We start from the raw sequence: 9,617 nt of genomic DNA on the forward strand, positions 1-9,617 counted from the left end.
TCTATGAGCTTTGTTTAAAAAAAAAAAAAAATTCAGAAAAAAGCAAACATTTCCACATAGACTTTGCCACTGCTTCAGGGCTCCCATTGAAGTGAATGGGCAAAGTAAAAATTCTCTTAAGTACCTTTACCAAGGGGGAAGCATATTTCACATTATTACCAAGGAAGGGTCTTATGCTGTGTAGATTGGGGTTGGAGGAGCGGTCCCTCAGATTGCTAGAACTTCAAGTAGCACATAGAGTATACTAATTATGGTAGAACATATATTAGGTCAAGAGAATGACCACAGAACTCTCTCTGGTTAGAAAGTGACAAAATTACAGCAGCACATGGTGTTCTTTCTTATAACCCACAGTCAGAGGACCACCATTTCCATTCATTTATACGTTTGCTTTACTCTATTTATTTGTGCTTAAGCGGAAACACAGTGGTAAATGAGAGGCGGAGACAACTGGCAGGAAATCATTCCTTTTGCGAAAATTCATTATCAAACGTCAAGTTCCTAAAGATAGTGTTTTTTGCATGTTGGTACTGGCTGTGGCTCGGAGGGATACTGGAGCAGGAAGCAGATACTTCAGCATTTTGATGGAGCAGGAATGGATTGCTAAGATACAGACACACAAGAGTCCTCTGGAGCTGGAACAGAAGACAGACAAGAAATTATTCTCCTGGTCATGATTGATAAGGGTTATCAGTAGTCTTTCGATGAAAAGGATGTGGAGCTGAGTGCAGGAATTCACTGTGTAGCCTTTATATTCAATGTATGTAAGTAGATACAGAAATAGGAAGACTTGTATTTCTCCTTGTGGGAGATGGGTTAGAGTCATTTCCAACAAATTCTTACCTTGTGTTCTGACAGTCCTGAGTCATAACAAACACTACATAAAGCTCACAAATTTGAGCTCATTTAATCCTTGTAAAACCCTCGGAGGCAAATACTATTGTTATCCTTATCTTGGTTCTTCTCGGGCCAGAGAGATCAGGAACCAGATTTTGACCCAGAGGCTCAGAGTCCATGAGCTCAATGGCATATGCTATACTCTTAGCCTCCTCACAGACTGTTCTACCTTGAACCCAACTGGGTAAATCCCAATGACCCTTCAGAGCAAGATCCTGTAATATACAGAAAAAATTCAGGGAAGCCTGATGCTTTAGCACGTGGCCCCAGGGCTCATTTCTGTCTGAGTGAGTTACCAGCAACGATGGCTTTTATTACATGGTTTGACCATCTCTGCCTGTTACCTGTTGCTCTTTCATAGTTTAATTTAAAATATGGTATATAAGGACAACCAAACAATACACAGAGCCAGAATGGAGATCTTCCACACGGTGCTGAGAACAGAACGTATATTCACGTCCTGCTGCGTTTCCAAACAACTCTCATTCTTAGCCTCCTAGAAGCTTCTCAAGAATTCTTATTCTTAAAAAAGAAAAAAAAAAAGAATTCTTATTCTTAGCCTCATAGACGTATCTAGATGAAAGCATTGTGAGGAGGAATGAAGTGTGCATTCTGGAGGTTTTAGAAACAAAGGAACCCCCTAAGAAGACATACCGAAGACTGGGGTAAGTTCCATTGTGTTCCTCCCTGGAAACCAGGAGTTGTGGCCTCTCCCTGTGTGAGTGGGCATGAAGCACACTCCCCAACCCATGGAAGGGGGTGTCTCTGAGACTGGCCACCGAGGGTCCCCCTGCACCCGCTCGGCGCTGGCTGCACCAGGTCTCACCACACACTCCCGGGCATGTGAGAGGCATGTGAGAGGCAGCCTCACAGCTGGACCAGAGAACCTTCTGGCACACCGCATCCTGCCAAGGCCAAATCACAAAAAGCCACATTAATGCATTTCTCCACAAAAATACCAAATCCTGGATGTCTTCGTCCCACTTCAGGGGGCTCCTCTTGGCAAAGGGGCTTCCTCAGGAGCGTCACCGCCTCTCAGACAGCCTCGACAGCGTGAACTCAACAGAAAGGATTCCCCCAGTCTCCGGCTACAGCTACAAAGAATACGTCTGATTTCTGGCCTGAAGGATGCGATATTTTCATCTCAAAACTGCAAAGATGACCAGTTACTCAAGTCTTGCTAGACCATGAGAAATATAGAACATGAGGTGGATGTTCAGAGGAGGGGCTGGCGGCAGCCCCGGTTGACACAGAGTGTGGAGAAACAGGAGAACCACTGATTCGTTGTCAGAGGCATTGCTAATTCTGTACTCATCTTGGCCACCTTTTACACACAGATGCACACACTCGTGCAAAACACACACAGGCACACACATGTGCCCCCACACACATTTGCACATGGGCACGCACACCATGCTTCTGGCTCAGTACGGACGGCATGAGCCAAAATGCACTCAGCCACTCCTACGTGCCGGAGGCTCGGTTGAGCGTGTCGTATTTACGATTCCACTCAATCCTCGTTACAACCCTTTGATCTGGGAGTATCATTCCCTACGCCATAGTAGGACCATCAAAACAGGGATTTTTGCAATGGATATACACCATACTCAGTCCACGCTCCGACCCGGGATCTGCTCTCCATCATCCCCGAAGGCCTCCATCGCTTTCCTTGACTCCTGCTCCAAGTAGCCCCAGTCATGGTTTACCCCAGTCCCGGGCTCATGAGACCCAGCCACGGTCACCCCTGTCACAGCAGACAGGAGGCTCCAGTGTCTTCACAGACACTACTGTCAGGTGAATCTTTAGAGGCTCTGGCCTGGAAATGCAGCAAAATTCTGCTTCTCCCCCCTACCCCCCCACCCCAGACAGCTTTATCAGTGTGCTTTGATAATAAACCTTAAAGTCTTTCAAATAAAGTGTTTTTCGTTTTCATTTTCTTCTCTATGCTGTTCATCTTTTAGGAGCCCTATGAGGGGGCCTTCCCAGACCATACCCACCAGCACCCCTAACGGAGCCTCCTCTGTGAGTTGCAAGGGGGTCTGGGTGTGGCCTGAGGATCAGAGCCCCAGCACCCATGAGACCCGCAGCTGCCCATCCCACAGTCTTCCTTCACCCTCTGCCCTCTCCCCTCTTTGGCTTTTATAAATGATAGAAAAAGCATTCTCTCTCCCGCTGCCAGGCCAGTCTACACTCGCAATTTGTTTTTAGCTCTACCATCTGGATGCCCTGCTTACCAGCAGAAAGCCCCGATCTAGGGTTTCAATCACCCCTCCTGCCCGTGCAGGCGTGCAGGGAAGAGGAGTTCAGAGCAAAGGTGCCGGTGGGGTGCCTCCCAGCTGACATTCAGCCCACCGCTGTGGGAGCCAAGTCACAGCCTGCCCCCCTAGGGAGAGCAAGGAGCCAGAATGTGAGGGCAGCACGGCTGGATGGGAGAGCCCCAGCCTCCCGAAGTCAGACATCTGAGCTGCCAGATCCTTCCCCTGCCTTTGATGCCCCGCCGGCTGGGTCAGCCCTTCCGCCCTATGAAGCGGCCCCACTAACCACTGACCATGTCTTTTTTCTTCCCCATTAAAATCTCTCCTCTCCGGAGGATGGGATAGTGGTCATTTTCACGTTCATGTGAAATCCACAGCAAGTTGTTTTCATTTCCAGGACACATCTGTGTTTTCGGCAAGTCTTGGAAAAGAGAGCAGTCCCTGTGCAATGGAATTTCAGATAATAAAGCCAGTGTCAGTTCCTGTTGTGTTTCAAAAAAAAAAAAAAAAAAAAAAAAGATACGCTAATAAAAAAGGAAACCATAGCTGGGACCATAAAAGAAACCTGCTAATGGCCAAAGGCTCAGAAGGCTCAAACTCTCAGAAGTTCCCTGAGAAATAAAGGGGCGGGGGCGGCTTTCAAAGGAGCAGGAAAAGTACTGAGAATTGACTTCTCAGAAAGCCGGAAGGAAAAATGTTAAGGGAGAAGAGCAAACAGCTCAAGTAAATATGCCATCACTCAAGAATGAAGAAGAAAATTGTCATTTTGCAGAAGAAATCACTAGGCAACCTGCTTTTCAAGGTCGAGAGGAGCCATTAGATCACACAGCAATGGGACTTGGCCTTGAAACCAAAGGTTATTTTGTACCCAGGAAGTATGAAGCAGAGAAGTCCCTGCTAATAGCCTCTGTCCAGTGGGACACGGGTGCTTATCAATAAGTAAAAGATAGTTTAAATGGGAACAAAGGACTCTGTCTGGCTGAATTGGGAAAGACTTTCTCCTTTCCAAGAGTTACATTTCTGAGAAACAAGTTATCTCTGACCCACGAGGGGAAAGTGGAGAGGGTTCGGGAGGAAACTTGACTGCATGCGAAGGACAGAAGGAAGACATCAGGGCAAAGGGCTGAATTTCCAATGCACTTGCTGTTTGGTTAATGTATTGTGCACTGCTAAGTCCTGTTCATAATTCTACCAATTTTGGGGGAGATCTGAACACTAAGGGAAGGAAATGAATTATAAACACACTCTTTGACTTCTTTTCGCTTTTCTTCTCTAAGTCTAAAATGAGCTCATCACAAGGGTCTGTGCCCTGTGGTTTTCTAGAGGCCCTTCTAAGGATGGCTGGTTTCTTGGGTCTGATGAGATGTGTTGCCACACGGATTCACAGTCCGGCTCACAGAGCATCCTTCCTGATGCCCCCAGCACTCATCTGGTCTCAAGAAACAACAAAAAGCACACACTCTAACAAAACAAGAACATCACACGCAGAACAACACAGCAGAAACAGGACCACAGTGCACAGGTCCGGGAGGTGTGCTGGGCCCCTGCTTACAACCTGTCCTCCGCAGCCAGGCAGTTGCCCAGCTGCAGGCTTCTAGGGGTGGGAAGCAGGCCAAAACATTCGTGGCCTCCTTGTTAGAGGCCCACAGGAATCCTCAAAGGGCTCCCCAAAGGGTTCCCAGCCTCCCCTGGCTCCTGTCCTGCTTAGGTGAGGCTTTAAGCCAGACCTACCTGCCTGCTTCCTGTTTCCCTTACTAGTCCCTAGCAAGGGGACAGCTGGTGCTGGCCTCCTCTTTGCCCATGGAGGCACACACAGGAAGCCACGCCTGAATGCCTCTCAAAACTGCCTCCACAGTTCTGTGTTCTGGGCAAAGACGCTCCTTATAGGAAGTTGAGCTGTCAGTTTCAAGACCAGCCCATCTGCTCCTTATGTCGTGAGTCCTATGAACCACATACGCTCTCTCAGGTGGTTTGGGTTTGATTTGGCCCAAAGGAATAGGAAGGACAGAGGTTCCAAGTTTCAGCATCTATCACAGCAGAAGTGAATTATCCTCTGGGATCCCACACGGAAGGTTCTCCATTTTCTCCGGCACGCACATTAACGGTCCAAGCTACTCTCAGAGCTTTTGTTTGTGTTGCAGCTCCCCGTATTTCCACCATTCCTGAGTTTAAGTGAAGGATTGAAAACTTCATGTCGGGGTCTGCTCACCTAGCTCTCAGCCTGTCTCCCGTACCACCTTCCAACATCACCCACCGTGCAATGGAGATGACCGACCTTGGGAGTTCTTCTATGAACATAGTTTCTTTCCATCCCTACTGACAGCTCCCCCCAACACGAGACCCCATGTTAGGGAGAGAGGATAACAGCAGACCCTTGGCGACGACTCTCAGATTCTTCTGGTCTGTGTAAAATGAGGTTAAAGCATCAGGGAGTCAGTATCCACCAGAGCTCCATGGTACCGCTTGGGTGACCAGGCAAGGCTGTGGGGTGGGGGTGGGGGATAGGACAATGCTGAATTCCCACACACCTAGATTCCGGGAGAAATGCCCTCCAAGAGGGAACCTTATGATGCCCTCTGACAGGGTAGAAAAAGCCAAACTTCCCGGTTTAACTGACATCAAGCATTCGGGTAGGAGTTCTGGGGATTTGGGGGGGAATCTCTTGAGTACACAGTGATGAAAACAAACAAAAACCCTGATTTTTTGGTGAATCCAAGAATGAAACCAGAGGGTCAGAGCTTTCTAGAGTCTAGAGACTCTCTCTCCCTCCTTCCCGCTGTGCATATCCCATCCCTTTGAAATACTGGAGTGAATGGGGTGGAGGGAGTGGGCTCTGAGCCAGGAGCTCCACATAGTTTGGTTGAATGAATGAAAATAGACAGTTAGGAGATTCAACACACATTCTCTGTCCCCTTTCACCCATTTCTCTACCCTGTAGAATCATATCACCCTCAGCGGCAATGATTAGTAGGTTTGAGATCCTTTGTAAGCCTGAGCAGTTATTGAGCAAGAGTTTCTTTTTGTTTGTTTTTAAGAAACAGCCCCACTGTATGTAAAAATATCCAGGCCCCTTCTGGCCCTCACTGAGCTCCATTTATTATTCATTTAAAAAAGAAATCCAACCAACATGGTTCTTTCCAGGCCTCTTCCTGTTCGAACTTTCTGGTGTTAGAGCTGTCATTGCCTGGTGGAGTTGAGCTTTGCCTGGTTTACGAAAGTAAGTCTTCCACACTAGCATTTTTGTCCTAGAAGGGACACAGCTCTTGGAGTCCAAGACACTTGACTTTTGGTTACAGCACGACTGCCTTGTCATTCAGTGACCACTGAGCACGTCACAGAGGGAAATAAGGTCACCTTCCCAGAGTCGCAGTGAGGGTTAAGTTGGGTACAACATGTGAGCGTTCCTTGCATAGAGCCTGGAACACAGACCCTCCCGCCCTGGGCCATTTCCTACACGGTGGGGGCCATTCTTTGTAGTTGGTATTTACAGAAGCAGAAGAACTTTTAGTGCAGCTAAGTAGAAGATGAAGAAGAAAAACAACTTAAAAGATTATAAGTTTGTTTAATAATGCCCACAGAGGGATATGTGGAAAATACAATTTTAAACTGAGTAAGGATGTTGGTGTTTCGTGTACCTATGAAGATTGTTATTTTTTGCTGATTTTTTATAAGGTTCTCTTTCTATAATACTTCACTTTGGTGATAGCAAATGGATCAAAATATTAGTGCATGTGAGTCCTAGATATAGCATCTAAACAATTTCTACTGAATTGAAACAGTGCCAGGCAATACTGGGGTTCAGCAGTCCTCATTCTCCTTTCTGCTCTGTGCCTACAGGAGACCACAATTCACAGAGTCCTTGAAGTTAGAGGGAGCCACTCCAAATTAAATGGGAGCACAAGAGGCTTGTGTCACTTCTGGGCTGAGGCAGAAAGCCCCAGGGTGAGCCTGTAGTCTCTTTCTTCCTTTCCTTGAGTCAGAGAAATCCTACATAGTGGAGTCTCTGCCAGCTTCAATCCCTGAAACCCATGTGGAGCAGAACACACCTTGCACCAAGTTGGACATGAGTGAGTTAGAAGCCTACAGTGTGATGTCACTGAAATTTCATAGTTCCTTTGTTATCGCAATATAACCTGGTCTGTCCTGAAAAATACAAAAGAACAAATGAATGGCAATAGATTAAAAAAGAAATAAGAAAGGTCATCACCAAATCACTTGTTAGTAATTATGGCCTTCAGGTTCCGCTAATCAGTAAGGGTCAGAAAATAGTGAGACATGCCATATAACAACTTACAGACAAAACTCACTTCTTCAAGATCTTTCTCACTTAAAGGATTCCACACTTGTCTGTTACTGACTTATCTAACTTGTTGAAATGAAAATAATTATAGGTTATATATTCCTTCTACAAGTATTTAAGTATTTATTCCTTCTACAAGCCAGATTCACCATGATGTGATAGGAAACAGGCAGCCAAAAAGACAAACACACAAAACCTGTCATGTGAAACGTGGTGATAACCACTATCTTAAAAAGGAAAATGTGAAAAAAAAAAAAAAAAAAGGAAAATGTGAGGAAAGAAGGTGGGGAGGGTTGGGTGGGGACACAATTTTAAATAGGGTCATGGAGAATATCTCACTTATAAGGTGAGAGAGTGAACTATGCTGATATCTGAAGGAAAAACAATCCAGGCAGAAGAAACAAGAAGTGCAAATGGCCTGAGGTAGAAATGAGTCTGATATGTTTGATGAATAGTGAGGAGGCTCGAGTAGCTGAAAGGAGCAGGCCAGAGAGGGGGCAGTGAGACATGAGAACAGTCATCTTTGGGTGGGGATGGAGCAAATATGTGGGATTCTGCAGGTACAATAGGTAAGATTGGTTTTCCTGAAGCCAGAGGAGGTTTTGAGCCAAGGAGTGTTGTGCTCTGGCTGTTCTGAGAAAAGTCAGAAGGAGCAAGGCAAAGGAAGAAAAAGAGAGACCAATTTGGAAACCATTACAATAGCCCAGGTGAGGAAAGATGGTCTGTGACCAGGGTGAGGGAGCAGAGAAGATAAACTATACAACACAGGTAGAGCTGCAGGAATTGCTGATGGATGTAAGATGTGAGAGTCAAAAGCATGCTAAGGGTTTGGGCCTTACCTGGATTCATCATATTCATGTGTCCGTAGAGTCACCACTGAAAATACACATGGATAAATGCAAACCCAGAGAGATGGAATCTCCAAGATCACCAATATGGCGGTTCAAGCTGAGAACACACCCCCATCTGATCCCGAAACCCATGCTTCCAATCATTCCTCATGACCCTGCTCCCTGTGGAGAGCACTAGAAACAGAATGGAAAGCAAGAAATTTAGATAGAACATAGGAACCAAGAGAAATCCATGCCAGATGCCTCATTCTTTCTTCAAGCGGACCTACCACCCAAGTACTTTCAGAATTACCGAGGATCTCAAAGGAGTGTTTCCTTTTGTCATTTGCAAAAGAAAAAGGGGTTATTTCCAAAAGTTTTCTTTGCACTTCCTCTTACCATTTACCACTGTTTTATGTTTTAGTGTGAGGACCTACGTATGGGAAGCCCTTCTACGGGGCTGCTATTGGGAAGGATGTTTCATTGCGTAACCATGGGCATTGGTTACTGTAAGGAGTTCCCAAGTTCTCGACAAATGTCAACGTGTTTTCTGACCACCCTGAGAGGGAAGCAGTTTGAACTTGGCCTTTGTACTGTATTTCAACCCTGACACACATGCACGGGCCTTAGGGGCCTTTGGGGCCTTTGGGAGGAGTCAATACACTGCAGAGAACCATTTTCCACTTCTTTATCATTTTGTTAAAATATTTACCTAATCCGTCCTTGCATCCTTTACAATATTTTCTTAGGACTTAGAAAGGCACTATTTTTTTTCATGTCAGAGAGAAAAGTTTTTTCCAAAGTTTGAGCTTGGCCGTATGAACTTAGGTTGTTTTTCTCAAAATGAAGGAAGACTCTGGAGCCCCATCCCAGTTGCCCTAAATTGGAATATGTGAGGTGAAGACTTGAAACATCTGCATTTTCAATAAGCTCTACAGATTATTTGGGTACACGCTCAATCTAAGCTTAGCTGTGAGCTGGTTTAAAAACCCAAAAACCCAAAGTCCTAGCCTTGAAAGAGACTTACCATTTGGTACATTAGCCTGAGCATGTCATTCTTGTCCCCTTGAGCCCATCTCCTCAGCAAGAAAATAAGGAAAATGAGTATGATACTCACTGAATCCCCTTCTAGCTCTAATATTTTATGAATATTCATGTCTTTCCTGGAAAGCTGGCCAGAGATTTTTTTTCCATCACATGTCGCTTATTCCTTTGGAGGAAGCCTTCAGCCACTTCTTCGACCCAACGCCATCGTTGAGACGGCAGACCTTCCAGAAGTCTACCTGTTCCCACCCTCTCCGCGGCCAGTGTCTGCCCTTCCCAGCAAGGCTGTTG

The 9,617-nt window shown here is 45.9% G+C and overlaps 1 long non-coding RNA gene across 2 annotated transcripts; it reads right to left on the bottom strand.

Moving 5' to 3' along the window:
* Positions 1–378: 378 nt before the first annotated feature.
* Positions 379–8,580, bottom strand: LOC309848151. Of its 2 annotated transcripts, XR_014302860.1 has the most exons (3): positions 8,292–8,580; positions 3,446–3,593; positions 379–635 (listed from the first exon to the last, which is right to left on the bottom strand). It is a non-coding gene; the product is annotated as an uncharacterized lncRNA (long non-coding RNA). The 2 variants fall into 2 exon arrangements; XR_014302859.1 differs by lacking the exon at positions 3,446–3,593.
* Between the last annotated feature and the right edge of the window lie 1,037 nt (positions 8,581–9,617).

The sequence above is a fragment of the Mustela nivalis genome (genome assembly GCF_964662115.1).
Source record: "Mustela nivalis genome assembly, chromosome: 14".
Lineage (NCBI taxonomy): Eukaryota > Metazoa > Chordata > Mammalia > Carnivora > Mustelidae > Mustela > Mustela nivalis.